The sequence below is a fragment of the Accipiter gentilis genome, chromosome 16 (genome assembly GCF_929443795.1).
Source record: "Accipiter gentilis chromosome 16, bAccGen1.1, whole genome shotgun sequence".
NCBI lineage: Eukaryota > Metazoa > Chordata > Aves > Accipitriformes > Accipitridae > Astur > Astur gentilis.
The window spans coordinates 28,958,146-28,973,301 of NC_064895.1; the positions used below are offsets into that span (position 1 = coordinate 28,958,146).

General features: G+C 43.0%; 1 protein-coding gene across 9 annotated transcripts in view; it reads right to left on the reverse strand.

Annotated features, from left to right (window-relative positions):
• The window catches only part of EXTL3 (exostosin like glycosyltransferase 3), a 159,897-nt gene that overhangs the window by 111,582 nt on the left and 33,159 nt on the right, over positions 1-15,156 (reverse strand). For 8 of the 9 annotated variants that reach the window (XR_007508358.1, XR_007508353.1, XR_007508359.1 and 5 more), the window contains one exon: positions 467-539. The exons of the other annotated variant lie outside the window; for it this stretch is intronic. The gene's annotated coding sequence lies outside the window, so the exon portion shown is untranslated. The remainder of the gene's footprint in view (positions 1-466; positions 540-15,156) is intronic. 9 annotated transcript variants of the gene reach the window in all.

Here is a 15,156-nt window from a genome sequence, read left to right on the forward strand (position 1 = left end):
AACCCCTAAATGTGCCCTGGCAGGTCCCTCATCCACCCTCCTCACTGAGTTCAACACCTCCAACAAGGCTGGAATAGAGAAGGTAAACCTTTGCTCTCCTGACCCTAGAGTCTCCTCTGCTCTGCAGCAGAAGAAGCTGCACATGACACATTGCTAAATTATGTGGCAACACCTTTAGTGTTGATTTCCTACAGCCTTGAGCAGGTACAAGACATAACTGCATCAGTTCTCTGCTTTGCTGAAACGTGCACGCTCCTGGAAGTGGAATATGAATAAAATTTACCACTTCAGATAAAAGGAGCTGGAGCACGCTTCTCCCAAAACACAAGTTAAGCCAAGGAAGCTTGTATTTCTAGGACAACACTGTCCAAACATGCAGACTCAATGCTGCTCCCCAGTGAAGTCAATATCAAGCCAGTGTTAGGCACTACAGAAAATCTTATTCTTGAAATATTAAGGTACTTACTGTACAAGGTGATCAACTGGAAAACTGGAATCTGTCTCTCCTGTACCCAACTCTCTACTCATCTGTCGGGAGCCTGTTAGAGAGGGAGAAAGTTGTAAACATACACAGAGTGAGAAAAAAAAAAAATTAAACAATTTAAAAAAAAAAAAGTCAAGAAGTAGGCCAGCTAAGCAATGCAAAAACAAGACACAGCCACACATATCCCCAATACCGAGGTCAAGAACTGGAAGAGTTTGCAAAGCTCACAGCATGGTCTCTCAAGCAAATGCTGTGATGTTTGAAAACAACTATGGGACCAGCTGTCTCTGGACATTCTCAAGAAGGACAGACCTGATCCAACCCAAGAGTAAAGCAAGATATTTATATAAGAGAGTAGCAGCAATAGCTACACAAAACCAGTTAACTACAGAGATAGTGACACATACTGATCACCAATGCACCATTACACCTGTGGTCAAGAACATTACACAGGGAAACAGGTTTTTCCTCACTGGCCACAAAAACTACTTTATCAAGGCACAGTCCTGAAAGGTTAGATGGCATGTGATCTAGTGTGCACCAAAGATGTTCCTTTAATAGATTTGTTGTTTCAACACCCTTTATCCCCTTAATAAGGAACCACTGAACTTCTGATTAAACCTGTTTTGATTAAGCAAAAGATTACCCATAGAATTGTGCTGGGATGCGGACAAAAGAAAAACCCATTGCTAAACATACATGTTGGTATACATCACACACAGACCAATTATGCTTCAGGGAGACATTAAATCCCCGTTCAATTACTAGAGACACCTCTTAAGATGAGCATTAAATAATTCCCTACAATGTAGCAAGACAACTGGCTACTTCAGTAAATTGGAACAGAAATAACTCTAGATCTCCCTACCAACAAAATCCTAATCAAAACTTGCCCTTAGAACAACAAGAGGTCAGTAAGGAGGGATGGGAGGCAGGAATGTTACTACTGCAGTACTATTGTATGCTTATATTAAAGACTCCTCATCAGAAAATTAAATGAAATGGATGCCTTTCATGTTTATCAATAACAGAGCTAATGGTTTTTATGTAAATGCCATTACTTTCAGCCAGATCTGCAAGAGACTCGAGCCATACAGCCCCATCTCCCCTTGCAAGCGACTCCCCTTCAGGCAGCCAATCTAAATGCAAATTATAATCAAACGGCAAAACCAAGAGTTTTCTGGATGATACTGAAAACATAAAACTAGGGACAAAGTACACATATTTGAGAACAACTCTCCTCTTCTGGAAAGACCTGCTGATCTCACATTGCTTTTTCATCCTGAACGTATATAAAAATTAAAGTATAACTTGGTTCTCATTTGTAGTCATATTATTTACCCATACAGCAAAAGAATACCATCTTCTATCATTCTATTGCCCTTGGTGTTAAAACAAGGAGGGGAACATTCTTCTACCAAGCTACAGAGAGAGGATATCTCTCAGAAATGTTTCACCCACTACGGGAGCATCCCATCTGCAAGGATATTAAATCACAGCAATAATAAAGCCCCCCAGTTGGACTTGGCAGAACAAACAGCACTTCCACATTTTCAGAGGGAAATTCCTCCTTGGAATGGAGTTGTTTAAGTCGGATGAAGAAGGTGTTATCACAGGATGATTATTAGGAGGCAGAGATATAAAACTGTTGTCAGCAGAAGGAGCACCATTCTTGCAGCATAAAAGCTTTTTTGAAGAACACTTAAATCCTGACCCCTACCTGGAACATATATCAAGTCAGGCGCTTTGTCGGCACTGATTAGAACAAGGTACTAATGGCAAATCCCAGAATAACTTAATATTAGAAACTGTACTGTTTAGTAAGTAGAATGCACAGAGGAGAAACTAATGATTAAAACAAAGGCCAAAAATCCAACAACCTGACTGCGGCACAAGTTTGCAAGTGAGTCTCGGAGGGGCTTGTTCTAACTACCACTAGCAGCTAAACACCAAAACTACCATTCCCAAGAGGGGCACACGTCCTCAAAGGGATCCAGCTAATTAATAATATAGCTATATACATGCTCGTTACACGGGTGAAGAGCTTAGCACTTTGTATGTTTTCAAAGTACATACTACAGGAATATTCATAGAGCAGAACCTCGCTAATTAACATTAATAACCGAGAGACCACTTCTGCAAATGGCTGGATTTCGTGAATTAGCCAGCGAGAGAACATGTAAAGCTGGGAAGCCAGAGAGACAATGCAGCCCAGCAGGCGCCTGGCTCACTTCTTTGGATATCTATAATTAAATAATTTATCATTGTGCCTCAATGTCTATGAGTGAATATGCAGCCAGTAAATAAAGCACCTCTTATTATGCAAGGCCTTGCTAAATCTGATTAGTAGGGTTTGACTGCCCATCGAAAAAGGTCATTAAATTAAAAAAGACAACCCTGACTACCTTCTCTCAGAAACTTTTCACATGGGCCGGCATTTCAGAGAACTCATCGACTTCTTTTTCAGCTGTTCTGACATACTTCATCGTTGACCAATTACTCACAGATCTATTGTTTTATACACCAAAACGCTGGCTTTCTATCCTTGGATCACAACTTGGAATTGCTAAGGTTCCCTTCTCCTCCTTCTCTTCCTCTGTAAGCCTGGTGAAGCAAGTCTTGGTGCATAGCCACGTGGTGGGTCTTCTCTAGCAAAAGGAGACTGGGGCCCCAACTTGGAGCTTGTCACCACACCGACCACACAAAGGATCAACCTGTGAGCAGCAAAGAGAGGAAAAAGCCCTTCCAAAACAAGCGCATCTTTTCCTTTCCCCAACTCGGACATTTCAACAATGCAGTTCACAGTACAAGCCCACAAACAGATGTCCTGGCAAAAGCGGCGAGCAGCCGCACTGGGACGCAAACGAGCGTTCAGGCATGACAACTCAGGGAGATGACTCTGCCGCTTCAGAAAACACGTTGTGCAACCGCACAGCGGTGTGTCGGTGACGATGCCACTCAGCCACCCAGGATTTCACACCCAGCTACCATGTGCAAGCGTAATCTGATTTAGCAGTCATATTCTGACTTCAGCTGTCAAACCACAACCATGGTACATTTGATGCAGCAGCGTGTGCAGCAGTGTGCTTGCAAACCAGAGCTGTTCCTGTAGCAAAGTTATTTCCTCCCAGAACTGAAGGTTCAAAATCTGACATGGTGTATCCGTACATCAGCGTCCAGCCATGCCACACACCCCCCAGCCACCACTCACACGCTGCTGCACGCAACCTCGACCACTGGCTTAACCAAGAAGTTAGGTGCCAGAAATATAAAGAAATTTTACTTTGGGTGGCAGAAACTTCCAACAATCACTTGAATTTAGCACCTCTGCAAAGGGAAGGAAAACTGGAAATATTTACCCTTGCAAACTGCTTCCTAATGGCTCCTGTTCTTAGCTGTAGCTGTACAATTCAAGACCATGCTAAACTTACTCAGCGCTATATTTTTTTATTTTTTATTTTTCCCCAAAACACTAACATCACACGTACTCACACACAGCCTGTGGCTTCTCCTGCTAAAGCTCAGGGTTTTCCTTTTGCAAGAGAGTTCAGGTTTATGCACGCCAAAATGGTCTGTTCAGCAGTCTTTTCTTACTGCCTTTTGTGAGAGACTTCACGCTATGATGAATGTGTAGAAATGCAAAGCAGAAGTCCATACAAAAAGAAGCTAGTGTGCGAGGTAGTTTTGTCTTAAAAAGAAGAGAGGCAGGAATGACTTATCGCCTCATTAAAAAGCTCCAGTCTGCATTTTTATTAGATATACTTAGACACCAATGGTTAAAAAAAAAAAAAAAAAAAAGAAAAAAGAGAAAGCAGTTATATTCTTAACATATGGCCCTGGATCAGTCACATGGATATAAACGAAAATAGGCATAGCAGATTCTCCAAACACAGGCATGGAAATCATTTTAATGGTGCACATGACCTAGAAAATTTCAAGTAATACCAATCCACACAAAGGTGTGACAGGATTTAGCTACTGCAGGGCTGTGTCTCATCCCCATTATCTTGCATTGCACACGCCTGTGCATATCACAGATACCACAGAAGACAGTAAAAGGAAGCATAACTCCTGCTTGCTCCTAATAAACACAGACACACACTCACAAATCCTTTCTATTCTTCTTCTGAAGGAAAAGAGACTGCTCTCACTGCTGCCTGTAGGCAAAAGGTCCTACCAACACTGAACTTCGCAGCTTGCCATGTCTAAGGCATCTCAGCGCTTGCTTGGTGGAAACACACCAACACTAGGCTTTTCACCACTCTCTCGCGCTAGGGTCTCACCACACCTTGCAGATAAGGTAGTTCTCCAATGTTCATATTTGTCTGTTTTCCAACTTCATTACACAGAGTTTGAAGCTGTCCAATGCAGTAAAAGGGCAAGTCATGCTGTATTCATTTTCCAGTGGAGAAATTGAGGCACGGAAGAGGCATATTCTGCCTAAATTCATTTCTTATCTCATTGGTAAAACTGAGCTGAAGGCCCAGCCATCAGCCTCTTCCCTACCAAGGGTCTTCTACGGCATTGCTGTAGCCCAGCGTCATCCCAGGCAGCTCCCTCCTTGTGCTGTGGCCTCTATCCTGCAAGAAACATGCAGCTCCAAGAGAAAACTTACTTCAAAATCAAGAGTCAGTGTATATAGTTCTGGCCTGCACAAAGCACAAATTACTAATATAAATGATATCTCCCTAGCTTAATGGCAATGATAAATTATGGGCAATCATATACGTAGACATTTGCACTGAACAGAACAAGGCACACCCAGAGCAAGCATGCCTTGCAACCACTAAACACACATTTCTGTGCTGTACGTGGGCAGCAACTGCTGTCCAGAATATTTTAACAGCAGAAACTGCACTGCTTGCTGTAGGAGAAAAAAAAAAAAAAAACAAACAAAAAAAACTCACCACAACACAAAAGAACCTGAATACATTCCTCCTCATAGTCAAAGCCAGAACATAAGAAACAAGCAATATAATTATTTCCACCACACCAGAAGGAAAATAAACCCAAGAACACACATACAGAAAGAAATAAGCCTCCAAAACTGCATTTGCAAAATAGTTCAGGGACTTCTGTGCAGGGCTACAACCTCACAGCAGAAGTCGGGACAAACAAAAACTACAGATAAGCCAAGTTCAGGGCTGATGCATGCTGCAGAGCCCATAGCAACCCCTTCTCTACCCCCCTTCCCCACCCCAGCACTGGCTGGTTCAAAAAAACCCCAAAACTCCCCTGCCCAGCACCCCAACAGCAGTGAGGCTAGCTAGCCGCGATATGTGCTGGCTCCATTTCAAGTGCTGGCTCCATTCCCCCCCACACACACACTAGTGACCCCTGTCATAGCCTGCAGCAGTTTCTGCACTGAGGCAGCACCCCAAAGCCAGCGCTGAGCCTGCAGTAGCGGGTGCCCTAAATACTGCACACCCTTCAGTGCATGACCGACTTTCAGTTTCCCTAAAGTTACCCTTTCTGGAGCAGCCTCCCTTACAAACAGAAAGGCAAACACTTTCCTCCTTTTTGCATCAAGCACAAAATACATCAACCCCATCAGTGAATGCTAATCCACCCACCTGCCCAGAGATATTCATCCACGAGAGGATCATCGCCTCCATCCCAAGAGAATACATTCAGGGTGTCTGTCCCAGTACTGGTTCTCCAGCTAGGATAGTGCTGGGCCCAAAATCCTTGAAGGTTGCAGGCAAACAAACCTTCAGCGGGAACAGAACCGGGCGCTCACCCCACTGTGCTTCCTCCAGACAGCAGAAGCACGGCAGCTCGGACACACTCTTCACGGACAAGTAAAAGCACTTTAAGGAATGATTTTTTTCCCTCCCTTCGCTTTGTTTTAAACGGCTGAAGAATTTCCTCTGTGAATGCTCACAATTGTGGCTCATGCTGAGTTATTTTTAAAAGCACAGAACCAGATTTTCAAGACACTGAATGAGGAAATGCAAAGCTTTTATTAAGCAATAATAGCCCAGACAATAGTCACAATTTCCCAAGGGTCTGAACACCGGAGCTGACAATAAGCTTTATTCCTCCACAAAACCCCCTTCATGGGCTCAGAGGGCTTTCTTTGTATGATCTAGGCTCAAGTTAGAGTTAAAACAAAAAGCTCTGTGGTCGTTTTCAGTGTGATTTCCTCCACCAATGCACATCTGACCAGAGATACAAAAATCACTGGGAAAAGACGCTTTACGCTATCTCATTCCTCCCTCTGTGAAAGCAGCTAAGTCCTGCTTCAAGCTTGCTACCAGGATATCACCCCACCTAGCTGGACCTTTGCTTTGTGGTTGGATCACAGCTGACAAACTGGCCAATCTTTCCAGGGTCAGGAGAGTGAAACAAAGCCCTTCAACTTTCTTCATTGATATTTGAACCATCACGCAATGACTCTCACTAAAATGGCCAGAAACATGCCTCAAACCTGTGGTATAATCAGATCCAAAAACCACATCGGCTCTTCCTTCTTCTGAGAAGGAGGAAGTTGCAACTACAAGGAGCTTGTGCAGTCTCCAAAACTACCCTTGCATAAGCCACTTCTCATTCAATAAGGTGTCACAGTTGGCCATAACCAATTACCATTACGCCCAAACTAGCTGGTCTGGCGCTCTCCACAGCTAGCAAAAGAAGCAGGCACTTCTGAGGCACATAAAACTTGATTGGTTCAAGATGTCTACTTCGGACAAGATTAACTGTGCTACAGAAATGGTTCTTTTTCTCTGCCAACTATAAAGCAGACCTCAGAAAAAGAAAAAAGAAACAACTTTATAGACGAGTATATCGGTACACAAAAGTCCCAACCTAAATGTCTTCCACTTGAATGCTGCCCTCACTTTAACTAGCAGAGAAGCTAACACACTAAATTCATTAGTTCTTCAAACCAAAACCAGAGTGTTTCTATCCTCCCATCATCTGTCTTCTTCCTTGTCCCAGCAACAGCACAGTGTGGCTGCCCAGCAGACTGAGGTTACAACTAACCTCGCAAACAAGAAGAAAGCTTAGATTCAATCCAATCACTTCCCAAACTGATCTACCACACAGCCAGGAGAGAGAGACCACAAGACCTCTTTTTTCCAGCTTACCACAACTTCAAGGGGTTGTGAAAATATGTCCTAATCTTCTGCATACCTGTCAGTCATTTTGTAACCAAGAGAGCGTATGTGCCCAAAAGGAGAAAATACTTCAACACCCTTCACAAATACCTGCAATGCTCCTGGCTGCTGGTGCACCCTCACCAAAACAGCCACCACGAGCTGCAGATGCGAGATACGCATGCCTGCTGCATCTCTTTCCCCCTTCCACTGCTCATAGAGGTACACACCCTGGAAAATGGTTTCAAGTTTGTCTACAACTTCCTAAGGGAGAGAAGGAAAAGGTGTTTAGAGGATTTAATTCAAAATATGCTTCCTCCCCTTCCCTTTTTCAACCCTGACTATAAAATCAGACATAGGGCCACAGCCTCTATGATCCCTTGTCTTTTTTACCGTCCCTTTTGCTTCAAGGACTCCTGACCCAATGAATCCGTTAACTTGGCTTAAAATGCTACTGAAAAATTATTAATAATCTGCTTGTCTGTAAAACAGCTGTCCATGTTGTATGTGCAAGCAAGTGCATACTCTGTCCAGAAAAGTATGCAGAAGTTCAGGATATGTTCAGAAAATGGAGGTACTCAGAAATTGAGGATGCCGAACACACCGAGATACTGCCATTCAGAGAATTCAGAGGCACTTTTTGTGCGGCAACATCTGTAAATCAAAGCATATTATTTTCCACCCTCATAATCAAGAGATTTGCTAGATTATCTAGAGATCTGTCTGATCATGACAGACAAAGCTGTTGAACCTCATGCAGCTGCTTGAAACGCACACTCAGGCAAAGAGCTTACTCGTGACACCAAACAATAAACGCGTCCCCTTCAATGCTCACTTCCAATTAGCAAAACTCTCGGTGCGATGAGGAAAGAGCCCATCACAGCAAGAGGAGTGGCTACAGGTGACAAATGTGCATGCCAGCAGCCACTGCTTGGCAGACGAACCACAGTTCCCGTCTAACAAAGTGAGGATTAGAGGCAGACTGCAGTCAGTGCTTCATCTGCAGTCAATGAGAAGCCAAAGAGACTGGAATATCATTAGGAGGACAGACAGCAGAACTTAAAAAGGCAGCCTTGACAGTGAGCGTAGCTTCAATTAACAAGCTGTATTTGCAAGGCTGGACTCCAAAATGCTCCTCAGCATCCAATCATCTAACTGTTGCTTAAAGACATAGCATTATAAGAAGGAATTGGGTATCAGTTGGCTGAACAACTAATCCCAGCCAGATGCTAAAACTACCAGCAAATAGGTCAGTCATATATCCTACACCATTCAGGGCCCTCCAACACGGAACAGTCACGCACCACCACTCATGCACCTGTGAAAATGGTTTGAGAGGTTCCTTGCAGTCCTGAATCCATTTGCCAAATGATACTTCATATTGTGGTTCAGGGAAAGGCAAATCACAGCCCACCTCATTGCTGAAAAGCCTTTTCTTTGCTATCTTTCCAAATGATGTTACGCAACAAGTAATTCATTCCTACACATGTAGGAGCAAAAATGCCCTTCAGCATTAATAACAATTCTAGATTACCGTAATCTTAACAGAAATAAGATCATGGAGATTTTTATACAACTCTGCAAGTTACTTAAATCAAGCAAAAAAGTACAAGGTTAAATTAAGACTCCTTTCCCGCTCTACCCTTCATGCCTGCCTGTGAGAGTACACGCAGCAAAATTAAATACAGCTGTTAACTTTCAGATGCAGTATAACAGCAATTTATTTGGTCAACAGCCACCTGAATATGAGCCAGCAGTGTGCCCAGGTGGCCAGGAAGGCCACCAACATCCTGGTTTGTGTCAGAAATCATGTGGCCATCAGGACCAGGGAAGGGATCATCTCCCTGCACTCGGGACTGGTGAGGCCGCACCTCGAGTACTGTGTTCAGTTTTGGGCCCCTCAATACAAGAAAGATGTTGAGGTCCTGGAGCGTGTCCAAAGAAGGACAACTAAGCCAGTGAAGGGTCTAGAGCACAAGTCATATTAGGAGCAGCTGAGGGAACTGGGGGTGTTCAGTCTGGAGAAAAGGAGGCTGAGGGGAGACCTTATCGCTCTCTACCTGAAAGGAGGTTGTAGCCAGGTGGGGGTCAGTCTCTTTTCCCAAGTAATGAGTGATAGGACAAGGGGAAATGGCCTCAAGTTGCGGCAGGGGAGGTTTAGATTGGATATGAGGAAAAACTTCTTCACCGAAAAGGTTGTTCAAGCACTGGAACAGGCTGCCCAGGGAAGCAGTGGAGTCACCATCCCTGGGGGCATGTAGATGACGTGTAGATGTGGTACTCGGGGACATGGTTTAGTGGTGGACTTGGCAGTGCTAGGTTAACAGTTGGAGCTGATGATCTTAAAGGTCTTTTCCAACCTAAGCAATTCTGTGATTCTACAATTCTATGGAAGATCCAAGCACATAGCTCAAGAAGCATGTGCCAAGGGTAAGTTATTCCAGGTACTTCAAGAGATACTGCTCTCAGAAGAGAGTGGTGACAGATACCATCTTTGGAAAGATACAGGACCGTATCGTTCTGAGCCTTCACTGCCTTCAGTGACCTTTACAGTAATATGATAAATATTTTAGCATATAATGAATTTGCCGCATTACATTTGCTCCCCAGGCTACTGAAGATCAGCTAGGAACTGATCAGTTGCAGGCATAAAGAGCCCACAAAGCTGAAAGCTACAATGGAGATCTTACCGCCTGCATCAAAACTGCAGCAAAAAGCTGGGGGGGGGGAGTGTAAAGAGAAAAAAAGGTGTCTTAAAAACAACTCACGAGCTCACCATTTACATAAGCTTCCAGCAGATTCACAGTACCAGCAGAGAGATCCCTGCAGTCACTCAAGCAGGACTGGTCCTGAAGCTGCACCTTTATTGTTTTGAATCTCACAATTCATTTATGCCAGCAACAAACCTCTCAAAGATAACCTCAAAAACCCACAAGCTTCCCAGGAGTTCGAAGGACAGGCTGCACAGTAGCTCTGAAACACAAGGGAAGTTGCATGTTTTAGCTCCAGTTTTGCCATCAGCTCATTCAGATGACTCATATGACTTCAGACACCTCTTTGCATCTCCATTTCTTTGCTTGGAGGCATCAGTGCTTTGTCATTTTGCAGTAGCATCTCAAAAACACATGGAGTTGTCCATATCTCCTCAACGCAAGGAAAGGAGATGCCACGGTCTCTTTCTAGATACCCCTGTCTCCACAGAGGGTAAAGCATCCACAGAACACATGAAGCCAGCAGATGCCAGCACTGTGTCTGCTGATCTATGCCGAAACCTCAAACAGCCAGATTGTCTCATTTTTTGGATCTCATTTTCAACAGATTAAGAAAAATTATCCCAGGGGTATGGCAATGGACCAGAACACAGGAGATCATTTCAAGACATCTGCAATAGCACACAATTAACAACTCCTCAATTTTGTCTTATGACCTCACTCATTAGGAAGAGTTTTTATCACCCTCAAATAACATCTTTACAAACACTCCCCCCAACGTCTCCGCCAAGTCTTTTCTTACTGCCATTATAAGCCCGAGGCTTCTCTTTCCTCCCCTTGAGATGGAGTCAAGGTAAGATCGTAATTTCCTCTACCATCTGCAATGAAACTGCCTATACACACGTGCCAAACAAGCTAGAATTACACCATTAATTTCAGCTTAGTCAGCTCACGCTACAGACTAAGTCAATATTTGACAGATATTTAGCAAGGACTACAATTTATTTAAATTCAGAGCATTGTGCCCCCAGGAGCAGATATAGCAAAGGATGAGACACAACAGGACACGCTGCTTGGGATTTGGGGGACAAACACTAGATAACCACAGACTTCTTTTGGCTGGAGACCTCCTGTTGTTAAAAAAAGGGGTTGAGGGAACAGGAGGACCACTGCCTCCTGAGATCAGTCCTCCAAACCAGGCCTGCTTCATGAGAAACAACCAGCCTTCCTGCGAACAACACTACGTGCAAGTGAGAACATCTCATCTTTCAGAGAGGCAGGGTTGCTAAGGCAATCAAACAAAAGGCCCGTTGTCTGCACCAGTCCACAGTTACTCGGACACATCCCCATCACTGCTAGCTATAGGGTGGTTCAGCCCATACAAGAAGCTCCACCTAAATCCAGTCTCCATTGCAAAACCATGCACCTCTGAGCAGTTCTCAAGAGCAGTTAATGTTTTCTGGTATCTTCACAGCTGGCAGAGAACAAGGAAATTCTGACAAAAACGATTTATGTGAAAACAAGGCCAAAGAGGAGGAAGTCAAGTGAGCAAGCGGAGTGTGAGGAATAAAATAATAATAAACAGAACAGATTAAGCACAACTCCACCATAAGTTGCAACCAGCCCACTACTCTTAGTTTTCAACAGAAACCATGGAAAAAACAAGAAACCATCAATTGCAGGACAGTCTCTCAGCTTCCCACCCCCTTCTGCAAGTTTTATAAGCTTCTGAAATCCAGTTGTTTAAAACAAGCACATCCCAGCAGATATCGATGCTGTGAGTCAGCAACGTCTCCTCACAGATGCGATCTCTCCCAAAGTGACTGTTTTCCAGAGCAACATCTCCAGACCAAGCACAGTGTCAGCGCTACTTGCTCTCAGTTTTCTGCCAGCACTGTTTAGAGAAAGAAAAACTGCTGAAACCATCCAGCATGCCAAGTTAGTTAATGACATCGCAAAGAAATAGGTTTACCCAAGACTGTGTCAACTTTTAATATGAAGCTGCTCCAAGTTAGAAAACTGACATTTTTTGCTTTTCAATATAAAAAGGTAGAGAAGATAGAAACCATTCCTTTAACTGTCACTTCAGTCTCTCATGATAGCATCTTCTTCCCTCTTCCATCATCACAGGCAGATACTAAAGCTTCTCGATCTCTCCAACCCCGTTGCACGTGCGGGTTCATCCTGCTAGTTAGCAAAATTCTTTGTTTACACGAGTCCTGGGAAATGGTGCCAAAATTGAAGATTAAAGGAATATGTCAGTGAAAAATCCCACTGAACAGACAAACCCAGGGGGGGAATAAAAAAAAAAAAAAAGTGTTGATACAAACCTCCCTCTTACACAACCAACCACAGCTAAGTCCCCTCCTGTCAGCAGATATGAAGCATTATTGGGTCAGAGCTGCCACCAGCAGAGAAAGCTGCTCATTAAGAAAAAAAAAAAAAAAAAAGAAAAAGCTGCATTGCATGAAAACTAAGTGTTCCTTGTTTTGTACATAACTGTCTAGGAGACTCCAAACACGAAGTAAACAGTCCACCTGCAGCACAAACCAGCTGCAAAGCATGGAGCCTCCCACCCAGCAGTGACCCTGGGACCTTGCAGGAAGCTAATCTTGCTTGGTGAAAGGAAGGTGCCTGCAAAGACACAAGATCCAAATTCAGAAGAAACCCTGTTTTGCAGTGCAGCAGTTCACTAAAGGGATGGTTTTGTTTTTAATTCAGTTGCAGAGTAAAACTTAAAAACAAAAAGATACCTATCAAGGTTTATAGCAACAAAAGGTTTATAGCAACATTTTCTCTTGCCCCTGGACAAACTCTTTAGCTACAGAAGCTGAAGGAAATCACACCAACAGCCCTGGACACACATTCATATCCTGCATTTGAAAACATGAAGAACAAAGCTCTGCTGAATCTGGGAATTAGAAAGCCTGACAGATTTAACTCTGGTTTATCCCCTGGCAAATTAGCCACTGTTTAAACATGGAGCTTGGGCATTACATCATCTGTTTGCAGGGGATATTTTAAATTTTTTATTTATTTTTTTTTAAAGCTAAACCATTCTTGTGTTCACAGCTGGAGGAACACCATTCACTCCTAACAGACTCAGCGAAATGAAGGGGTGGATCAAACTTTTTGCAGGAGCCCTGCAAGCAGGGAAGCACACACCTAAACTGCTTTGCAAGTTCAAACAGTAGATCTTATCTGGAATTCAGCAGGAAATACAGAGTGCCCCTCAGGTTTTGTCTATTCAGATTCAAGGATGAAAAGCCCACTTTTTCAAGTTATGATGTGCAAAAACCAGACTGATTAGGGGGCTGAAATCACACATGCTGGAGCTCCCCCAGCTCCAGTTCAACGTGGATCTAAGGAGACACGTGGTCGGGTCCCATTTGATTATTCCACTCACTTCTGTCATCTATGCAAATAACTCCAGCATTTCAGTCCTTCTAGATACCATGGTGCCCTAATCGACCAGACTGAGAGGCAGGGAAGGACCAGCTGCAAACTGAACTACTGGAGATACTTCCAGTGTCTATTCTCTTGTTCCAGCTTGGACACTCATTTTGGAGACTTATCTTCCCTTGAGAGATGCAGATCTCTGTCGGTACAATTTTGTTTCTCAAAACTTGGCTGAAACCTAATTTTGTAGCACCCGCTCTTTGACCCTTCTTTCACAGAGCTTTCTTTGGTGTATTTGAAGGACCAGGCTCTCATAGCCTCTCCAAGTACAGCTTCAGAAAACACACAGTGCAGTGGGCTCTCATGTGAAAACTCATACTTAAACACTTGAGTTGATCTGAGAGATTTCACTCAATCTGTTTTTCAGACCCTTCTATCTCAAGAGTTGGCATATTTTAGAAAGGAAAGAGGAAGAATGCCAGAAGAGACATTTCAAAATGGTAAAAGGAGGAACCATTGGTCTCATCCCCAAGAAGAGGTTTCAAACAGACACACAGTCTGGAGTGAGGCCCTCTCAAATGTTTGACATTTTCCTACATACCAAACCCACAGTGGGCTGTGACCACAATCCAGTGACATTAAGGAACGAGATTTCACAAAACTTTTGCTAAAACTTTATTAAAAAAAAAAAAAAAAGGATTTTTTTTTTTTTAAAACCTGATAAGGTTCTATGACCTAATCACATTACAACCTCTTAAGCTAAAAAAAACAAAAAAAAAACAAAAAAAAACCCCCACAAACCAAAAAAACCCAAACCAAAACCCCAAACAAAAATCTAACAACAAACCACCACCTTTTCATCATCACACCTCTAGACATTTAAAAACACAGTGAGAAATTTCTCCTTAGATTAATCCATAAATAAAGCATTATTTTGAAATAACACCAAGGACAAGCAATTCTGGCTAAAAAAAACCCAAAACAAACAAAAACAACCCAAAACCCAACAAAATCCCCCAAAGTTTCAAAAGTACATCTGTGGAAGTCCTGTTAAAGACAGCTTAACCTTTAAAAAAGCCAGAACTATAACACACACAGAAGAATAGGCTTTGCTGTCAGAATGTAATTAAAAAAAACCAAAACAACTCAATTCCGCTCTGTATCAAGATAGCCAGGAGCTGCTCTGGGAGAAAGTCAAGCAAATAAATTTTCTCTCTGAGATTCCAAAAGGTCATTGTAAACAATTACTAAAATGCAATACTGAAAACAACATATGCCAATTCTTTTTTTCAATTTAATAAGATATCTTTACTGGTCTAGTTATTACTTGGAAAGAGTAATAATCCCAAGGATCGCATAGCCAGTTAAATAATTACATGAATACCAGGGAACCATTAAAACTGCATTTCAAAGTGAGTAGGCTACACAACTGTTTGTTTCCTCTTCCTCTCCCTCTGCTTTTGCA